This window comes from Mus caroli, unplaced genomic scaffold, assembly GCF_978045245.1.
Source record: "Mus caroli unplaced genomic scaffold, Mus_caroli_1 scaffold_5, whole genome shotgun sequence".
Taxonomy (NCBI): Eukaryota; Metazoa; Chordata; class Mammalia; order Rodentia; family Muridae; genus Mus; species Mus caroli.
In genome coordinates, this window is record NW_028227260.1 from 78,630,961 (window position 1) to 78,650,688 (window position 19,728).

Below are 19,728 nucleotides of genomic sequence, written 5' to 3' on the forward strand. Positions count from 1 at the left end.
AGACTTCTTTATTTAGCTCTGTACCTCATTTTTAATATGGCTATTTGGTTGTCTGGAGTCTAAAATCTTGAGTTCCTTGCAGAATCTTTTCAATTTTATGAGGTTCCATTTGTCAATTGTTGATCTTAGAGCATGAGCCATTGGTGTTTTTTACAGGAAAATTTCCTCTGAGAAAATGTGTTCAGGGCTCTTTTCCACTTTCTCTTCTACTCAACTCTCTTTCTAGAGTTGGCTTATCTGGTTTTATGTGGATGTCCTTGATCCACTTGGAGTTGAGGTTTGGACAAGGAGATAAGAAAGGATCAATTGGTATTCTTCTACATGCGGACCACAAGTTGAACTAGCAACATTTTTTTTGAAGATGCTTTCTTTATTCCATTGGATGGTCTTAGCTTCTTTCTCAAAAATTCAGTGTTCATTGGTGTGTGGGTTTATTTCTGGTTCTTCAATTCTATTCCATCGATCCATCTGCCTGTTCCTGTACCAATAACCTGAAGTTTTAGCTCTGGAGCACAGCTTCAGTTCAGGGTTGGTGATTCCCCCAGAAGTTCTTTTATTGTTGAGAAGTATTTTCACTATCCTGTGTATTTTTGTTATTCTGGGTGAATTTAAAAATTGTTCTTTCTGTCTCTGTGATGAATTAAGCTGGAATTTTGATGGGAATTCCATTGAATCTGCAGATTGCTTTTAGTAAGATGGGTATTTTTACTATGTTAATCCTGTAATCCATAAGCACTGTAGACCTTTCCATCTTCTAAGGACATCCTTGATGTTCTTGTCTACAGATCTTTAACTTGCTTGGTTAGACTCACACCAAGATATATTTTATTTTTGTAACTATTGTGAAGGGTGTCATTTCCATAATTTTTTCTCAGTCTGTTTATCCTTTGAATGGAGGAAGGCTGCTGATTTGTATGAGTTAATTTTATATCCAGCCACTTTGCTGAAGTTCTTTATCAGCTTTAGGTGTTCTCTTGTGGGATTTTTGGAATTTTCCTCTTATTGCTCTAGAGCTTTCAGTTGTACTACTGTCAAGCTGCTAGTGTGTGCTCTCTCCAGTTTCTTTTTGGAGGCACTCAGAGCTATGAGTTTTTCTCTTAGGTCTACTTTCATTGTGTCCCATAAGTTTTGGAATGATGTATCTTCATTTTCATTAGATTCTAAAAGCCTTTAATTTCTTTCTTTATTTTTTCCTTGACCAAGTTATCATTGAGTAGAGTGTTGTTCAGCTTCCATGTGAATGTTGGCTTTCTATTATTTATGTTGTTATTGAAGATCAGCTTTAGTTTGTGATGATCTGATAGGGTGCATGGGATTATTTCAGTCTTCTTATATCTCTTGAGGCCTGTTCTGTGGCCAATTATATGGTCAATTTAGGGAAGGTAGCATGAGATGCTGAGAAGAAAGTAAATTCTTTTTCTTTAGGATGAAATGCCTATAAATATGTTAGATACATTTGTTTCATAACAGTGGGAGTTTCACTGTGTCTCTATTTATTTTCTGTTTCCACAATCTGTCCATTGCTGAAAGTAGGGTGTTAAAGTCTCCCACTAATATGTTTGTGGTGTGGTGTGTGCTTTGAGCTTTAGTAAAGTTTCCTTTAGGAATGTGGTTGCCCTTGCATTTGGAGCACAGATGTTCAGAATTGAGAGTTCATCTTGGTAGATTTTCCTTTGAGCAGTATCAAGTGTCCTTCCTTACCCTTTTTGTTAACTTTTGGTTGAAAATCTATTTTATTTGGCATTTGAATTGCTGTTCCAGCTTGTTTCTTGGGACCATTTGCTTGGAAAATTGTATTCCAACCTTTTACTCTGAGGTAATGTCTGTCTTTGTTACTGAGGTGCATTTCCTGTATGCAGCAAAATGCTGGGTCCTGTTTATCTAGTCTGTTAGTCTATGTTTGTTTGTTTGTTTTAATCTTTGAATTGAATCCATTGATTTTCAGAGATATTAAGGAAAAGTGACTATTACTCCCTGTAATTTTTGTTGTTAGAGGTAGCATTTGTGTGCCTATATTCTTTTTGATTTTTAAAAAGATTACTTTCTTGCTTTTTCTAGGCTGTAGTTTTCCTCCTTATGTTGGTGTTTTCCATCTATTATCCTTTGTAGAGCTGGAATTTTGGAAAGCAATTGTGGAAATTTGGTTTTGTCTTGGAATATCTTGGTTTTATCTGTCTATGGTAATTGAGAGTTTTGCTCGGCATAGTAGCCTAAGCTGGCATTTTTTTTCTCTTGGGGTCTGTATGACATCTGCCCAGAATCTTCTAGCTTTCATATTCTCTGGTGAGAAGTCTGAAGTATTTCTGATAATCTGCCTTTATATGTTACTTGATTCTTCCCTTACTGCTTTTAATATTCTTTCTTTATTTAATGCATTTGGTGTTTTGATTATTATGTGATGGGAGGAATTTCTCTTCTGGTCCAGTCTATTTGGAGTTCTGTAGGCTTCTTGCATGTTTATGGGCATCTCTTTCTTTGGATTAAGGAAATTTTCTATAATTTTGTTGAAGATATTTACTGGGCCTTTAAGTTGGAATATTCACTCTCTTCTATACCTATTATCATTAGATTTGGTCTTCTCATTGTGTCCTGGATTTCCTAGATGTTTTGGGATAGGAGCTTTATGCATTTTGCATTTTCTTTGACTGTTGTGTCAATGTTTTCTATGGTATCTTCTGCCCCTGAGATTCTCTCTTCTATCTCTTGCATTCTGTTTGTGATGCTTGCATCTATGACTCCTGATCTCTTTCCTAGGGTTTTTATATCTATGGTTGTCTCCCTTTGTGATTTCTTTATTGTTTCTATTTCCATTTTTAGATCTTGGATGGTTTTGTTCATTTCCTTTGCCTGTTTGTTTGTGCTTTCCTATAATTATTTAAGGAATTTATTTGTGTCTTCTTTAACGGCTTCTACCTATTTACCTGTGTTCTCCTGTATTTCTGTAAGGGAATTATATATGTCCTTAAAGTCATCTATCACTGTCATAAGAAGTGATTTCAGATTTGAATCTTGCTTTTTCTGGTATGATGGTGTGTCTAGGACTTGCTATGGTGGGAGAATTCGGTCCTGGTTATGCCAGGTAACCTTGGTTTCTGTTGCCTATGTTCTCATGCTTGCCTCCTGCCATCTGATTTTCTCTAGTGCTCCCTGCCCTTGCTATATCTGACTGGAGCCTGTCCTTCCTGTAATCCTGGTTGAGTCAGAACTCCTCAGAGTACAGATGTCTCTGGGATCCTGTGATTCCAGGACACAGTGATCCTGAGATTCTGGTGTGTCAGAGTTTCTGGGAGTCAAGTTGCCTCTGACACCCTGAGATCCTGGTGTGACCAAGCTCCTCAGATCCTAAGATTGTGGTTGTGCTAGAGTTCATGGGAGTGAAGCCTCCTCTAGGAGCTGTGGGACTGGTAGCTGAGTTCTTGTCCAAATAGACCAGCATAGCTGTTTTTGTTTTTCCTTTGTTTTATTTATTTATTTATTTATTTATTTATTTATTTATTTATTTATTTGGTTGGTTGGTAGACTTTTAAACACAATGCTTTGTATTTCTTTCCTTGGGGACTATAGGTTTATTTAATTTGTCTCCTAGATCTTGTTTTCACATTTTTAAGTGGCATATGTGGAGAAAAATATCTAATTCTTTTAGATTTTCCAATTTGATGGACTACTTCTTTAGTTCCCTGCACTTATTTATTTGTTTCATTGTTTGGTTGGTTGCTTGTTTCATGGTTTATTTATTTATTTTTATTTTTTTATTTTTAGTTTTTTTGAGACAGGGTTTCTCTGTGTAGCCCTGACTGTCCTGGAACTCACTTTGTAGACCAGGCTGGCCTTGAACTCAGAAATCTGCCTGCCTCTGCCTCCTGAGTGCTGGGATTAAAGGCGTATGCTACCATGCCCAGCTGATTTATTTATTTTAATTATTCTGTTTACATTGCACTCACTGTTCCCTCCCATTCACCAGCCTACAATTCTTCTCCCCCATACCCCTTCCTCTTCTCCTCTGAACAGTTGGTGCCCCTCCTGTGTATACCCCAACCCTGGCACATCAAGTCTTCAAGTCTAGGTGCATCCTATTCCAATGAGGCCACACAAGGCAATCCAGCTAGAAGAACATATACCATATACAGGCAATAGTTTGGGAGATAGACCCTGTTCCAGTTGTTTGGGACTCACATGAAGACCAAGCTGCACATAAGCTACATATATTTAAGGAAATCTATATCCATCATATGTATGTTCTTTGGTTGGTAGTTCAGATTCTGAGAGCGCCAAGGATACAGATTAGTTGACTCTGTTGTTTTTCAGGTGGAGTTTCTATCCCCTTAGGGGCAGCAATCCTTCCCCACATTCTTCCATAACAGTCCCCAACCTCTGTCCACTGTTTTTAATAGGTGTCTGTATCTGTATGAATAAGCTGCTGGGTGGAGTCTCTCAGAGGACATCCATGCTAGATTCCTGTGTGCAAGTATAATAGAGAAAAATTTATAGTGTCAGAGTTTGTTGCTAGGCCAAGGAATTGGGCTCAATTGGAACAGGTAATTAGTTGGCCATTCCCCCAATCTCTGCTTTAGCCTCTCTCCTTGCATTTCTTGTAGACAGAATAGATTTTGTGTAAAATTTTTGTGGGTGGATTGGTTTCCCTACCTCTTCAGTGATGTTCCTGCCTCGATACAGGAGGAATTATCTTCAGGTTCCATGTCCCCACTGCTTGGAGTCTCAGCTAAACTTACTCTCATTGATTCCTGGGAATGCCCCCCCCACACACACACAATAACTATAGCATGTCCTCTAGATGCCCCACCACTCACCAAACACACCAACCACATATTTCTATTTATTCCCCTGGCTCTATAGTACTCTATCCTCTCTCCCTGACACCTGATTGTCCATTCCATGCCAGTCACAGCTCAGACTCAATTTCATCCCTCCATCTGTGTCCAGTAACTATTTTGTTTCCCCTTCTATGTGAGATTCAAACATCCTTGCTTGGGCCTTCCTTCTTGTTTAGCTTCTTTGCATCTGTAGAATGCAATGTGGGTGTCCTGTATGTTATTGCTAATATCCAATTATAAGTGAGTTCATACAATGCATGTTATTTGAAGTATGGGTTACCTCATTAAGGATCATATGCCTGTATAATTCAAGATGTCTGTTTAAAATACCTGAATTGTATTGCATTGTGTAGATGTACCACATTTTGTTTATCCATTCTGAAGCTGATGGATATCTAAGTTGTTTCCAATTTCTGGATATTATGAATAAAGCTGCTATGAACATAGTTGGATAAGTGTTTTTGTTAGATGGTGGAACATCTTTTAGGTTTATGTCCCGAAGTGGTACATCTGGGTCTCAAGGTAGAACTATTCTAGATTTTCTGAGAAAGTACCAAATTGACCTACAAAGTGGTTGTACAAGTTTGCACTCCAATTAACATTGGAGAAGCACTCATGCCCCACCCCCGCGCCCCATTTGACATCCTGGCCACCATGTCTGATCATTTGAGGTTTTTACTTTAGCCATTCTGATGGGTGTAAGATGGAACCTCAGAGTTGTTCTCATTTTCATTTCCTTGATGACTAAGGACTTTGAACACATCTTTAATTGTTTCTCATCCTTTCGAGATTCCTATGTTGAAAATTCTTTAGCATTGTATCATATTTTTAAAATTCGGTTATTTGGGTTGTTGATGTCTAGCTTCTTGAGTTTGTTACAAATTTTGGATTTTAGCCCTCTGTCAGATGTAGGTTTGGTGAAGATGTTTTTTCCAATCTGCAGACTGTTCTTTTGTCCTATCTACAGTGTGCTTTTCTTTACAGAAGCTTTTCAGTTGCATGAGGTCCCATTTATCAATTATTGATCTTAGAGCCTGAGCCATTGATATTCTGTTCCTGAAATTGTACATTGTACCAATGTACGCTGTCTAGAAAATCATCCACTTTAAGATTTTCCAGTTTCATAGGGTAGATGCTTTTGAAGTAAGACCTAATAGTCCTTTGACTGTCCTCATTGTCTGTTGTTAAATCTCCCTTTTCATTTCTGATATTGTTTATTTGGATACTGTGTCTCTGTCTTTTTTTTTTTTTTTTTTAATTTTGCTAAGTGTTTGTGTATCTTGCTGATTTTTCTGTAGAACCAGCTCTTGGGGTTTTTAATTCTTTTTATTACTTTCATTTTTTCCTAAATGATTGATTTCTGCACTGGTTTTGATTATTTCCTGAATTCTACTCCTTATTGACATGCTCCCTTCTGAGCATTCAGCTATATGAGAACATTTTAATTTCTTCATTAGAGCACTTAATCCTATAAACTTTCCTCTTAAACATTGGTTTCATTGTATCCCATTATTTTGTGTATGTTGTGCCTTCATTTTCATTGAATTTAAGAAATTCTTTAAATAGGGTGGTGGTGGTGCATGCCTTTAATCCCAACACTTGGGAGGCAAAGACAGGTGGATCTCTGAGTTCGAGGCCAGCCTGATCTACAGAGTGAGTTCCAGGATAGCCAGGGCTACACAAGAGAAACTCTGTCTTGAAACACCCAAACAATGAAAAAAGAAGAAATTCTTTAATTTCTTTCTGTATTTCTTCCCTGACCCAGAGACCATAGAGTAGAGCACCATGCAGTTTCCATGAGTATGTATTATTTCTAATGTTTCTGTTGTTCTTGGAGGCCAGCTTTAATGCATGGCTCTCAGTTAAGATACAAGGAGTTAGTACAATTTTCTTGCATCTGTTGAGGCTTGCTTTGTGACCAACTATAAGGTCAATTTTGGATAAGAATCCATGAGGTGCTGAGATGAAAGTACAGTCTTTTCTGTTTGGGTAAATTATTATATTAATGTCTTTTGGGTTCATTTTGTTTTTGAATGTCCCTTAGTTTCATTATTTCTCTGTTTTTGTCTGGATGACCTGTCAATTGGTGAAAATGGGATGTTGAAGTCTCCTACTAGTAATGTATGGGATTCCATATGCGATTTAAGCTTTAGCAATGTTTCTTTTACAAATGTTGTTTCCCTTTTGTTTATGGCATGGATGTTCTATATTGAGATATCATCTTTGTAAACTTTTCCTTTGATGAGAACTATATTAGTCAGGGTTCTCTAGAGTCACAGAACTTATAGGTAGTCTCTATATAGTAAGGGAATTTGTTGATGACTTACAGTCTATAGTCCAACTCCCAACAATGGTAGCAGCAGCTGTGAATGGAAGTCCAAGAATCTAGCAGTTGCTCAGTCCCACAAGGAAGGCAGGGAAAGAAGAGAAAGAGAGTAAATCTTCAGTCTTCCAATGTACTTAAATAGGTCTCCAGGAGAAGGTGTAACCCAGATTAAAGGTGTGTGCCACTACGCCCTTAATCCCAGATGACCTTGAATTCCATGATCTCCCTGTCTCAATCTCCTGGAATTCATAGCCACGATGATGTCAAGATCCAGGTCAGAGATTTGTATCTTCCAGCCTCCAGGTTAGGATCACAGGTAAGCCTTTCAATTCTGGATTGTAGTTCATTCCACATATAGTCAAGTTTACAACCAGAAATAGCCACTACAAGTACTAAGTGTCCTTCCCTGTCTCTTTTGATGAATTTTGATGTAAAGTATATTTTATTAGATGTAAGCATGGCCACTTCAGCTTGCTTCTTGTGTCCATTTGCTTGGAAAACATTTCCCCATCCCTTTACCTGAAGTGATGTCTATCTTTATTGCTGAGATATATTTTTTGTATGTAACAGAATGATGGATCCTGTTTCACATCCATTTTGTTAGCCTGTGTGTTTTTATTGGGCAATTGATTCCACTGATGTTGAGATATTAACAACTGGTGATTTTTTGGGTTTTGTTATTTTTATGGTGTGTGTGTGTGTGTGTGTGCTTTACTTGTTTTTGCTGGAATGGAATTATTTATTTCCTGTGTTTTCTTAGGTATAGTTATCCTTCTTATGTTGGAGTTTTCCTTCAAGTATTTTCTGTAGTCCTGGATTTGTGGTTAGATACTGTTTGAATTTGGATTTGTCTTGAAATGACTTGTTTTCTGCATTTATGGTGACTGAGAATTTTTTTTTGGGGGGGTACATTAGTTTAGGTTGGCACCTGTGGTTTTTTAGAGGTTGCAGAATATCTTTCCTGGCCTTTGTTTTTAGAGTCTCTGTTGAGAAGTAGAGATAGGTCTGCCTTTTTATGTTACCTGGCCTTTCCTGTTGCTTTTTAAAATATCTGTTCTTTGTTCTGTAAATTTTGTGTTTTGATTATTATGTGTTGGGAGGATTTTCTCTTCTGGTCTGACTAATTGGTCTTCTATAAGCTTCTAGTATGTTTATAGGTATCTCTTTCTTTTGATTGGGAAAGTTTTCTTCTATGATGTTGTTGAGAATATTTTCTGAGACTTAGAGCTGGGAATCTTCACGTTCTTCTATTCCTATTATTCTTAGGTTAGGTCTTTCATGGTATCCCAGATTTCCTTCATATTTTGTGTCAGGAACATTTTAGGTTTAACATTTTCTTTGACTGATGTATCAATTTCTGCTATCATATCTTCTATGCCTGAGATTCTCTCTTCCATCTCCTGTGTTCTGTTGGTGATGCTTGCATCTATTGTTCCTGTTCTCTTTCCTAGGTTTTCCATCTCCAGGATTTCCTCATTTTGTGTTTCTATTTCTACTTGCATCTTTTACAGTTTTATTTATTTCCTTTACCTGTTTAATTGTATTTTCCTTTATCTTTTAAAGAGATTTGTTTCCTCCTTAAGTATCTCTAACTCTTTGATTGTATTTATCCATATTTTTTAAGGAATGTATTCATTTCCTATTCAAAGGCCTCTATATTCCTTATAAGATTGGATTTTAGGTCATTTTCTCATATTTTGGTTGTGTTAAGATAACCAGGGCTTGCTATAGTACAGTAGCTGTGCTTTGGATATGTCATATTGCCCTGGCTTTTGTTGATTGTTTTCATTTGAAGGCCTCTAGTCCTCTGGACTTTTTTTTTAAAGACGTGGCTCTTTTATATTTTAATATTGTTTTTGAGAATCTTATACATGAGTACACTGTATTTATATCATTTCTTCATCTGTCTCTTCCTCATCCAACTCCTTTCTTTGTTTTCCCACCACCCCTTCATAAATTCACAGTGAGTTGAGCTGATATTGTCTGAAAACATATGCTTAGAACTACTATGAGCTCATTCTATTGCCTGATGATTTTTAAATTATAAATAATTGTGTCTACATGGAACCTTTGTTTCTGTTTTATTCTTTATTAAATTATATATTTATATTGACATTAACTCATTGTTCCATCTTTTATGCTGTTGGTGTTAAAACAATGTTAAACAACTTTGGTGTTTAAATTATCCCAGCTTGGTGATTAAGAAATGATTTAATTAATATACATTTATATTAATGAGAGTAAAAGGAAGTTTAAAAGTCAAAAAGAAAACAGGTACTCTATGCTAGGTCTTCCAGTTGGTAATTATGCTGTTGTTTCAGCAACTAAAAAATATATTACATTTAAATATAAGCCACACTTAAATGTAATTGTTATTTTATATTTAATCGATATTTCCAATTCTTCACATTATTTTGTTCCTTATTTTTGCCCATTTTCAATTAATAATGCAACAGCGAGAAACTTGGCTGTCCATCCTCATCCACACAGTAATTTATTTCATTCACATGTATAGTAGTTCAATATCATGAATTCACACTACCAAGAAAAGCAACATTATCAAGTACATTTCAGCACTTAGATATGGTTTTTTGATGTTTTTACTCCCTGGATATTCTTGGTGTAGTAGGTATTGGCTAGGGGTGGACCTCAATGGTTTTGGTGTGGTAGGCCTCTGATGGGTATTCTTGGGATATATGGTACCACAAAAGCAGGTCTGCAGGGTTCACAATCTGCAGGTCTGTATGTTTCAGGAGGCACAGGTCTATATGGACCAGTAATTATATGTCCAATGAAGGTGTGCAGAGAGTTGAAAGGGGAATAGAGGTCTTCCTGGGATAGCAGGGTGCTTGGGCTACTTGGCTTGGCCCAGAGGACTAAGAAAACAGGAAAGATGAGTTGGGGAAACAAAACTTATTGTATGTTTCTAGAGTCTGATGGAGGTGGAGAAGAAGTGGTAGGAGAATGGAGGTCTCCTTTCAATATCAGAATACTCAGGGAAGTTTGGCTTGGCCCAGAGGTCTCAGCAAGCCGAGATAATAGGTAGTGCAAGGGAAGCTAGCCTGTATGGTTCAGGAGTATCAGGTCTGATATAGGAGGAAGAGATGTGACAGGAAAGTGGAGGTCTGCCTGGAATAGCAGGCTTCTCAGGGACTATAATCCATATTTTCAACATAGCTAAACATGAGCCTCAGATATGTTACATCATTTTAATGATAATAGTATTTTTTTCAATAAAGCAAGGCAAATAAGGAAGACGAGTAAATAAATGTTGACATACTTGCCTTGCCAAATGCTTCTATGTTTCACTTATTATTTAAAAGAATTCTTAAATTTGAATATTTGTGCTCATATTCTTCCCCTCCACCAAGTTTCATTCCAAATTGTAGTTTCATCTATGTTCCTATAAGTTCTCTTGACTAACAAATTCATAGTATCATTATTTATTTGTACAATTGGCTTTGCTAATCATTTCCTCATCTGTAATAGACTGTATCTCCATATATACCTCTTGTTCTAAGCAAACTAAAATTCTGCACAATCTTACCCAAAATAATGTTTCACATTTAAAAATGTGTATAAAATGCGCAAACACAGGTAGTGACTCAGCACTTTTGGTCACAAAAATTGACATGAATTCTTTTGCAATATTGGTCACATGGTACACAAAAAGAAAGCAGGAGCCAAACTGTTAAGAAAGAAGCAAGTGTGAATGATGCCAAGCCCAAATAGGTTATGGGACAGAAAGAAATAAAGTCAAATAGGAAGGGAGAGACTTTAGAAGATTACTTCCAAATGTCAAAACTGCTATTTCAAAGAACCACTGGTGTTTCTACACATTCTTTGTCAGGTGCACAGAGGCCTATGTGGGTTTAGAACCCATGAATGATGAAAAAATTTCATATAGATACTATGATGACCTTCATCATCATTGTGTTTCTTATTTATTTATTTATTTATTTATTTATTTATTTATTTATTTATTTATTTATTAGATATTTTCTTTATTTATATTTCAAATGTTATCCCCTTTATGGTTATCCCTTCAAAAACCTATCCCATCCCCCCTCACTCTGCTCACCAACCCACCTACTCCCACTTCCCTGTTCTGGCAATCCCTTACACTGTGGCATCAAGCCTTCTCAGGACCAAGGGCCTCTCTTCCCACTGATGTCTAACAAGGCCCTCCTCTGCTATATATGCAGATGGAACCATGAGTTCCACCATGTGTACTCTTTGGTTGGTGGCTTAGTGCTTGGGAGCTCTGGGGGTACTGGTTGGTTCACGTTGTTCCTTTTATGGGGCTGCAAGTTCCTTCAGCTCCTTGCGTCCTTTCTCTAGCTCCTCCATTGGGGACCTTGTGCTCATTCCAATGGTTGGATGAGAACATCCACCACTTTGTCAGGCACTGGCAGAGCCTCTCAGGAGAGGCTCCTGTCAACAAGCACTTGTTGACATCCACAATAGTTTCTGGGTTTGGTAACTGTATATGGCATGGATCCCCAGGTGGGACAGTCTCTGGATAGTCTTTCCTTCAATTTCTGCTCCACACTGTCTCTGTATCTCTCCTCCCATGGGTATTTTGTTCCCTCCTTTAAAAATGACTGAAGTCCCTGATATTCCACCTCACATCAGTCAGAATAGCTAAGATCAATAACTCAGGTGACAGCAGATGCTGGTGAGGATGTGGAGAAAAAGAAGCACTCCTCCACTGCTAATGGGATTGTGAGCTGGTACAACCACTCTGGGAATCAGTTTGGCGGTTCCTCGGAAAATTGGACATAATACCACAGGAGGACCCAGCTATACCACTCCTGGGCATATACCCAGAATATGCTCCAACATGTAATAAGAACACATGCTCTATTATGTTCATAGCTGCCTAATTTATAATAACCAGAAGCTGGAAACAACCCAGATGTCCCTCAACAGAGGAATGGATACAGAAAATGTGGTACATTTACACACTGGAGTACTACACAGCTATTAAAAACAATGACTTCATGAAATTCGTAGGTAAATGGATGAGACTAGAAAATATCATTCTGAGTGAGGTAACCCTATAATAAAAGAACACACATCGTATGTAGTCAGTGATAAGTGGGTATTAGCCAAAATGAAGCTCGGAATACCTATGATACAACTCACAGACCAAATGAAGGTCAAGAAGAAGAAGGTCATTGTGTTTTACAAATGCACTCTTGCATGTGTGTTTATAGCTGAAAATAAACATTTCTCTGTAAACTGACTTTAGTGGAGGCTGGAGAGGTGGCTCTAATAGAAGACACAGATTCACTTTCCAGCACCCACACCAGGCAATTAACAACCTCTCTTATAGCTACATTTACAGGACATCCAGAAACTCTTTCCAGTCTGTATGCATACTTGTATGGACATGATGTAAATAAACCAGTATAGGCCCACATGTGTAAATAAAATGTACATATAATTTTTATGTTGGTTTTAAGTTATTGGAAGGCATTTCAGTTTTCAGCAATTTTATTTTATTTTTTATTTTTTTTTAATATTTTTATTACATATTTTCCTCAATTACGTTTCCAATGCTATCCCAAAAGTCCCCCATAGCGCCCCCCCACTTCCCTATCCACCCATTCCCATTCTTTTGGCCCTGGCATTCCCCTATATTGGGGCATATAAAGTTTGCAAGTCCAATGGGCCTCTCTTTCCATTGATGGCTGACTAGGCCATCTTTCGATACATATGCAGCTAGAGACAAGAGATCCGGGGTTCTAGTTAGTACATCATGTTGTTCCAACAATAGGGTTGCAGATCCCTTTAGCTCCTTGGGTACTTACTCTAGCTTCTCCATTGGGAGCCCTGTGATACATCCAATAGCTGACTGTGAACATCCACTCCTGTGTTTGCTAGGCCCCAGCATCGTCTCACAAGAGACAGCTATATTTGGGTCCTTTCAGCAAAATCTTGCTAGTGTATGCAATGGTGTCAGCGTTTAGAAGTTGATTATGGGATGGATCCCTGGGTACGGCAGTCTCTAAATGGTCCATCCTTTCATCACCGCTACGAACTTTGTCTCTGTAACTCCTTCCCTGGGTGTTTTGTTCCCAATTCTGAGAAGGTGCACAGTGTCCACACTTTGGTCTTCATTCTTCTTGAGTTTCATGCGTTTAGCAAATTGTATCTTAAATCTTGGGTATCCTAAGTTTTGGGCTAATATCCACTTATCAGTGAATACATATTGTGTGAGTTCTTTTGTGATTGTGTTACTTCACTCAAGATGATGCCCTCCAGGTCCATCCATTTGGCTAGGAATTTCATAAATTCATTCTTTTTAATAGCTGAGTAGTACTCCATTGTGTAAATGTACCATAATTTCTGTATCCATTCCTCTGTTGAGGGACATCTGGGTTCTTTCCAGCTTCTGGCTATTATAAATAGGGCTGCTATGAACATAGTGGAACATGTGTCCTTTTTACCGGTTGGGACATCTTCTGGATATATGCCCAGGAGAGGTATTGCTGGATCCTCCGGTAGTACTATGTCCAATTTTCTGAGGAACCGCCAGACTGATTTCCAGAGTGGTTGTACAAGCTTGCAATCCCACCAACAATGGAGGAGTGTTCCTCTTTCTCCACATCCTCGCCAGCAACTGCTGTCACCTGAATTTTTGATCTTAGCCATTCTGACTGGTGTGAGGTGGAAACTCAGGGTTGTTTTGATTTGCATTTCCCTGATGATTAAGGATGTTGAACATTTTTTCAGGTGGTTCTCTGCCATTCGGTATTCCTCAGGCGAGAATTCTTTGTTCAGTTCTGAGCCCCATTTTTTAATGGGGTTATTTGACTTTCTGGAGTCCACCTTCTTGAGTTCTTTATATACATTGGATATTAGTTCCTTATCTGATTTAGGATAGGTGAAGATCCTTTCCCAATCTGTTGGTGGTTTTTTTGTCTTATTGATGGTGTCTTTAGCCTTGCAGAAGCTTTGTAGTTTCATGAGGTCCCACTTGTCAATTCTCGATCTTACAGCACAAGCCATTACTGTTCTATTCAGGAATTTTTCCCCTGTGCCCATATCTTCAAGGCTTTTCCCCACTTTCTCCTCTATAAGTTTCAGTGTCTCTGGTTTTATGTGAAGTTCCTTGATCCACTTAGACTTGACCTTAGTACAAGGAGATAGGAATGGATCGATTCGCATTCTTCTACATGTTAACAACCAGTTGTGCCAGCACCATTTGTTGAAAATGCTGGCTTTCTTCAACTGGATGTTTTTAGCTCCCTTGTCGAAGATCAAGTGACCGTAGGTGAGTGGGTTCATTTCTGGGTCTTCAATTCTATTCCATTGGTCTATTTGTCTGTCACTATACCAGTACCATGCAGTTTTTATCACAATTGCTCTGTAGTAGAGCTTTAGGTCCGGCATGGTGATTCCACCAGAGGTTCTTTTATCCTTGAGAAGAGTTTTTGCTATCCTAGGTTTTTTGTTATTCCAGATGAATTTGCAGATTGCACTTTCTAATTCGTTGAAGAATTGAGTTGGAATTTTGATGGGGATTGCATTGAATCTGTAGATTGCTTTTGGCAAGATAGCCATTTTTACAATGTTGATCCTGCCAATCCATGAGCATGGGAGATCTTTCCATCTTCTGAGATCTTCTATAATTTCTTTCTTCAGAGACTTGAAGTTTTTATTATACAGATCTTTCACTTCCTTAGTTAGAGTCACACCAAGATATTTTATATTATTTGTGACTATTGAGAAGGGTGTTGTTTCCCTAATTTCTTTCTCAGCCTGTTTATTCTTTGTGTAGAGAAAGGCCATTGATTTGTTTGAGTTAATTTTATATCCAGCTACTTCACCGAAGCTGTTTATCAGGCTTAGGAGTTCTCTGGTGGAATTTTTAGGGTCACTTATATATACTATCATATCATCTGCAAAAAGTGATATTTTGACTTCATCTTTTCCAATTTGTATCCCTTTGATCTCCTTTTGTTGTCGAATTGCTCTGGCTAGGACTTCAAGTACAATGTTGAATAGGTATGGAGAAAGTGGACAGCCTTGTCTAGTCCCTGATTTTAGAGGGATTGCTTCAAGCTTCTCACCATTTACTTTGATGTTGGCTACTGGTTTGCTGTAGATTGCTTTTATCATGTTTAGGTATGGGCCTTGAATTCCTGATCTTTCCAAAACTTTTATCATGAATGGGTGTTGGATCTTGTCAAATGCTTTTTCCGCATCTAACGAGATGACCATGTGGTTTTTGTCTTTGAGTTTGTTTATATACTGGATTACGTTGATGGATTTCCGTATATTGAACCATCCCTGCATCCCTGGGATGAAACCTACTTGGTCAGGATGGATGATTGTTTTGATGTGTTCGGGATAATAAGGGATATTGGTCTGAAGTTTTCTATCTTTGTTGGGTCTTTTTGTGGTTTAGGTATCAGAGTAATTGTGGCTTCATAGAATGAGTTGGGTAGAGTACCTTCTGTTTCTATTTTGTGGAATAGTTTGTGAAGAACTGGGATTAGATCTTCTTTGAAGGTCTGATAGAACTCTGCACTAAACCCATCTGGTCCTGGGCTTTTTTTGGTTGGGAGACTATTAATGACTGCTTCTATTTCTTTGGGGGATATAGGGCTGTTTAGATCATTAACCTGATCTTGATTCAACTTTGGTACCTGGTATCTGTCTAGGAACTTCTCCATTTCATCCAGGTTCTCCAGTTTTGTTGAGTATAGCCTTTGGTAGAAGGATCTGATGGTGTTTTGGATGTCTTCAGGATCTGTTGTTATGTCTCCTTTTTCATTTCTGATTTTGTTAATTAGGATGCTTTCCCTGTGCCCTCTAGTGAGTCTGGCTAAGGGTTTATCTATCTTGTTGATTTTCTCAAAGAACCAGCTCCTTGATTGGTTGATTCTTTGAATAGTTTTTCTTGTTTCCACTTGGTTGATTTCACCCCTGAGTTTGATTATTTCCTGCCGTCTACTCCTCTTGGGTGAATTTGCTTCCTTTTGTTCTAGTGCTTTTAGGTGTGTTGTCAAGCTGCTAATGTGTGCTCTTTCTAGTTTCCTTTTGGAGGCACTCAGAGCTATGAGTTTTCCTCTTAGAAATGCTTTCATTGCATCCCATAAGTTTGGGTATGTTGTGGCTTCATTTTCATTGAACTCTAAAAAGTCCTTATTTTCTTTCTTTATTCCTTCCTTGACCAAGGTATCATTGAGAAGAGTGTTGTTCAGTTTCCACGTGAAGGTTGGCTTTCTATTATTTATTTTGTTATTGAAGATCAGCCTTAATCCATGGTGATCTGATAGGATGCATGGGACAATTTCAATGTTTTTGTATCTGTTGAGTCCTGTTTTGTGCCCAATTACGTGGTCAATTTTGGAGAAGGTACCATGAGGTGCTGAGAAGAAGGTGTATCCTTTTGTTTTAGGGTAAAATGTTCTGTAGATATCTGCCAGATCCATTTGATCCATAACTTCTGTTAGTTTCACTGTGTCCCTGTTTAGTTTCTGTTTCCATGATCTGTCCATTGGTGAAAGTGGTGTGTTGAAGTCTCCCACTATTATTGTATGAGGTGCAATGTGTGCTTTGAGATTTACTAAAGTTTCTTTAATGAATGAGGCTGCCTTTGTATTTGGAGCATAGATATTCAGGATTGATAGTTCCTCTTGGAGGATTTACCTTTGATGAGTATGAAGTGCCCCTCCCTGTCTTTTTTGATGACTTTGGGTTGGAAGTCAATCTTATCTGATATTAGAATGGCTACTCCAGCTTGTTTCTTCAGACCATTTGCTTGGAAAATTGTTTTCCAGCCTTTCATTCTGAGGTAGTGTCTATCTTTTTCTCTGAGATGAGTTTCTTGTAAGCAGCAAAATGTTGGGTCTTGTTTGTGTAGCCAGTTTGTTAGTCTATGTCTTTTTATCGGGGAGTTGAGTCCATTGATATTAAGAGATATTAAGGAAAAGTAATTGTTGTTTCCTGTTATTTTTGTTGTTAAAGTTGGCATTCTGTTCTTGTGGCTGTCTTCTTTTCGGTTTGTTGAGGGATTACCTTCTTGTTGTTTCTAGGGCGTGGTTCCTGTCCTTGTATTGGTTTTTTTCTGTTATTATCCTTTGAAGGGCTGGATTCGTGGAGAGATAATGTGTGAATTTGGCTTTGTCGTGGAATACTTTGGTTTCTCCATCTATGTTAATTGAGAGTTTGGCTGGGTATAGTAGCTTGGGCTGGAATTTGTGTTCTTTTAGTGTCTGTATAACATCTGTCCAGGATCTTCTAGCTTTCATAGTCTCTGGTGAAAAATCTGGTGTAATTCTGATAGGCTTGCCTTTATATGTTACTTGGCCTTTTTCTCTTACTGCTTTTAGTATTCTATCTTTATTTAGTGCATTTGTTGTTCTGATTATTATGTGTTGGGAGGTATTTCTTTTCTGGTCCAGCCTATTTGGAGTTCTGTAGGCTTCTTGTATGTTCATGGGCATCTCTTTCTTTAGATTTGGGAAGTTTTCTTCTATAATTTTGTTGAAGATGTTTGCTGGTCCTTTGAGTTGAAAATCTTCATTCTCATCCACTCCTATTATCCGTAGGTTTGGTCTTCTCATTGTGTCCTGTATTTCTTGGATGTTTTGAGTTAGGATCTTTTTGCATTTTCCATTTTCCTTGATTGTTGTGCCCATGTTCTCTATGGAATCTTCTGCACCTGAGATTCTCTCTTCCATCTCTTGTATTCTGTTGCTGATGCTTGCATCTATGGTTCCAGATTTCTTTCCTAGGGTTTCTATCTCCAGTGTTGCCTCATTTTGGGTTTTCTTTATTGTGTCTACTTCCCTTTTTAGGTCTAGTATGGTTTTGTTCATTTCCATCATCTGATTGGATGTGTTTTCCTGTTTCTCTTTAAGGACTTCTACCAGTTTGGTTGTGTTTTCCTGTTTTTCTTTAAGGACTTGTAACTCTTTAGCCATGTTCTCCTGTAGTTCTTTAAAGTCCTTCTTGATGTCCTCTACCATCATCATGAGATATGCTTTTAAATCCAGGTCTAGTTTTTCAGGTGTGTTGGGGTGCCCTGGACTGTGCGAAGCGGGAGTGCTGGGTCCTGATGATGGTGAGTGGTCTTGGTTTCTGTTAGTAAGATTCTTACCTTTACCTCTCGCCATCTGGTAATCTCTGGAGTTGTTATAGTTGTCTCTGTTCAGAGGTTGTTCTTCTGGGGATTCTGAGTATCCTCTGTCAGCAGACCTGTACAGACTAAGTTCGGCGGAGTCCCGGAGCCAAGATGGCGCTCCCTGCAGGGCAGGTCACTGTCCTCCGACTGGGAGGGTGCCGGATGTCTGTGGCCCCTAAAGGGTGCTGCCTCAGCAGCTCTGTGGCTCCCGCCTGTCCCAGAAGCCGTCTGCCCCCGTGGTCCCCACTCTGACCTGTAGAGACTAAGCTCAGCGGAGTCCCGGAGCCAAGATGGCGTTCCCTGCAGGGCAGGTCACTGTCCTCCGACTGGGAGGGTGCCGGATGTCTGCGGCCCCAAAAGGGTGCTGCCTCAGGGGCTCTGTGGCTCCCGCCTGTCCCAGAAGCTGTCTGCCTCTGTGGTCCTCACTCTAACCTGTAGACTAAGTTCGGCGGAGTCCCGGCGCCAAGATGGCACTCTCTGCAGGGCAGGTCTCTGTCCTCCGGCTGGGAGGGTGCCGGAAGTCTGCGGCCCCAAAAGGGTGCTGCCTCAGCGGCTCTGTGTCTCCTGCCTGTCCCAGAAGCCGTCTGCCCCCGTGGTCCCCACTCTGACCTGTAGAGACTAAGCTCGGCGGAGTCCCGGAGCCAAGATGGCGCTCCCTGCTGCAATTTTATATATGAAGTGTATAGCACCTCGAGCTTGACCAATTCTGAGTATGTTATTTTATAATTTGACTGTAAATTCTATTTAAATAGAACATGTATCTTTTTGTCTCTTTATTTATTTGTCTGTATTCATTATACATGATACTAGATTATATAAGTACATAAGGATATATAATTTTCTATGAATCATTTTCCCCTGTATTGGTCTACATTTACTTTTTCTCTTTCTTTAGTTCCTGTTTTGCTCCTAAATAATTTCACCCCCTACATTCATTTCATGCATACATGTGTGATTTTATGTATCTGCAATAACGCGAAGACCCACAAATTAAGGGAAATGTACAGTTTTCCTTCTGAGGAAAATATGGGAACAAACATCTGTTAGCATATTCTATTCTTGCTAACAATAGAGACCCAGGCTGCAGGGAGTTGTGCACTGTTTTATCTATTAAAGTTTCTTGAAGCAACAGGTCCTTGATTTAATGAGTATCTAATCACATGGATCATTCTCGGGAAGACAGAGTTAATTTCACAAACTGTCCTGTATATCTGTGATATCAGTTATCACTTGGGATCATTGATATCACTTTCAAAAATATTCTTCAGTTTAAATTAAACATTTTCCACATATGCAGTATGAAAATCAAAGTTATCAACAGTCATCAGCTAAAGTAGAGGAAATATTGAAAATCATGTTTGCTCATTTTGAAAATACCAAGGCAATATTAAGCCAACAGCATATATTTAGTATATATTTACACTCTC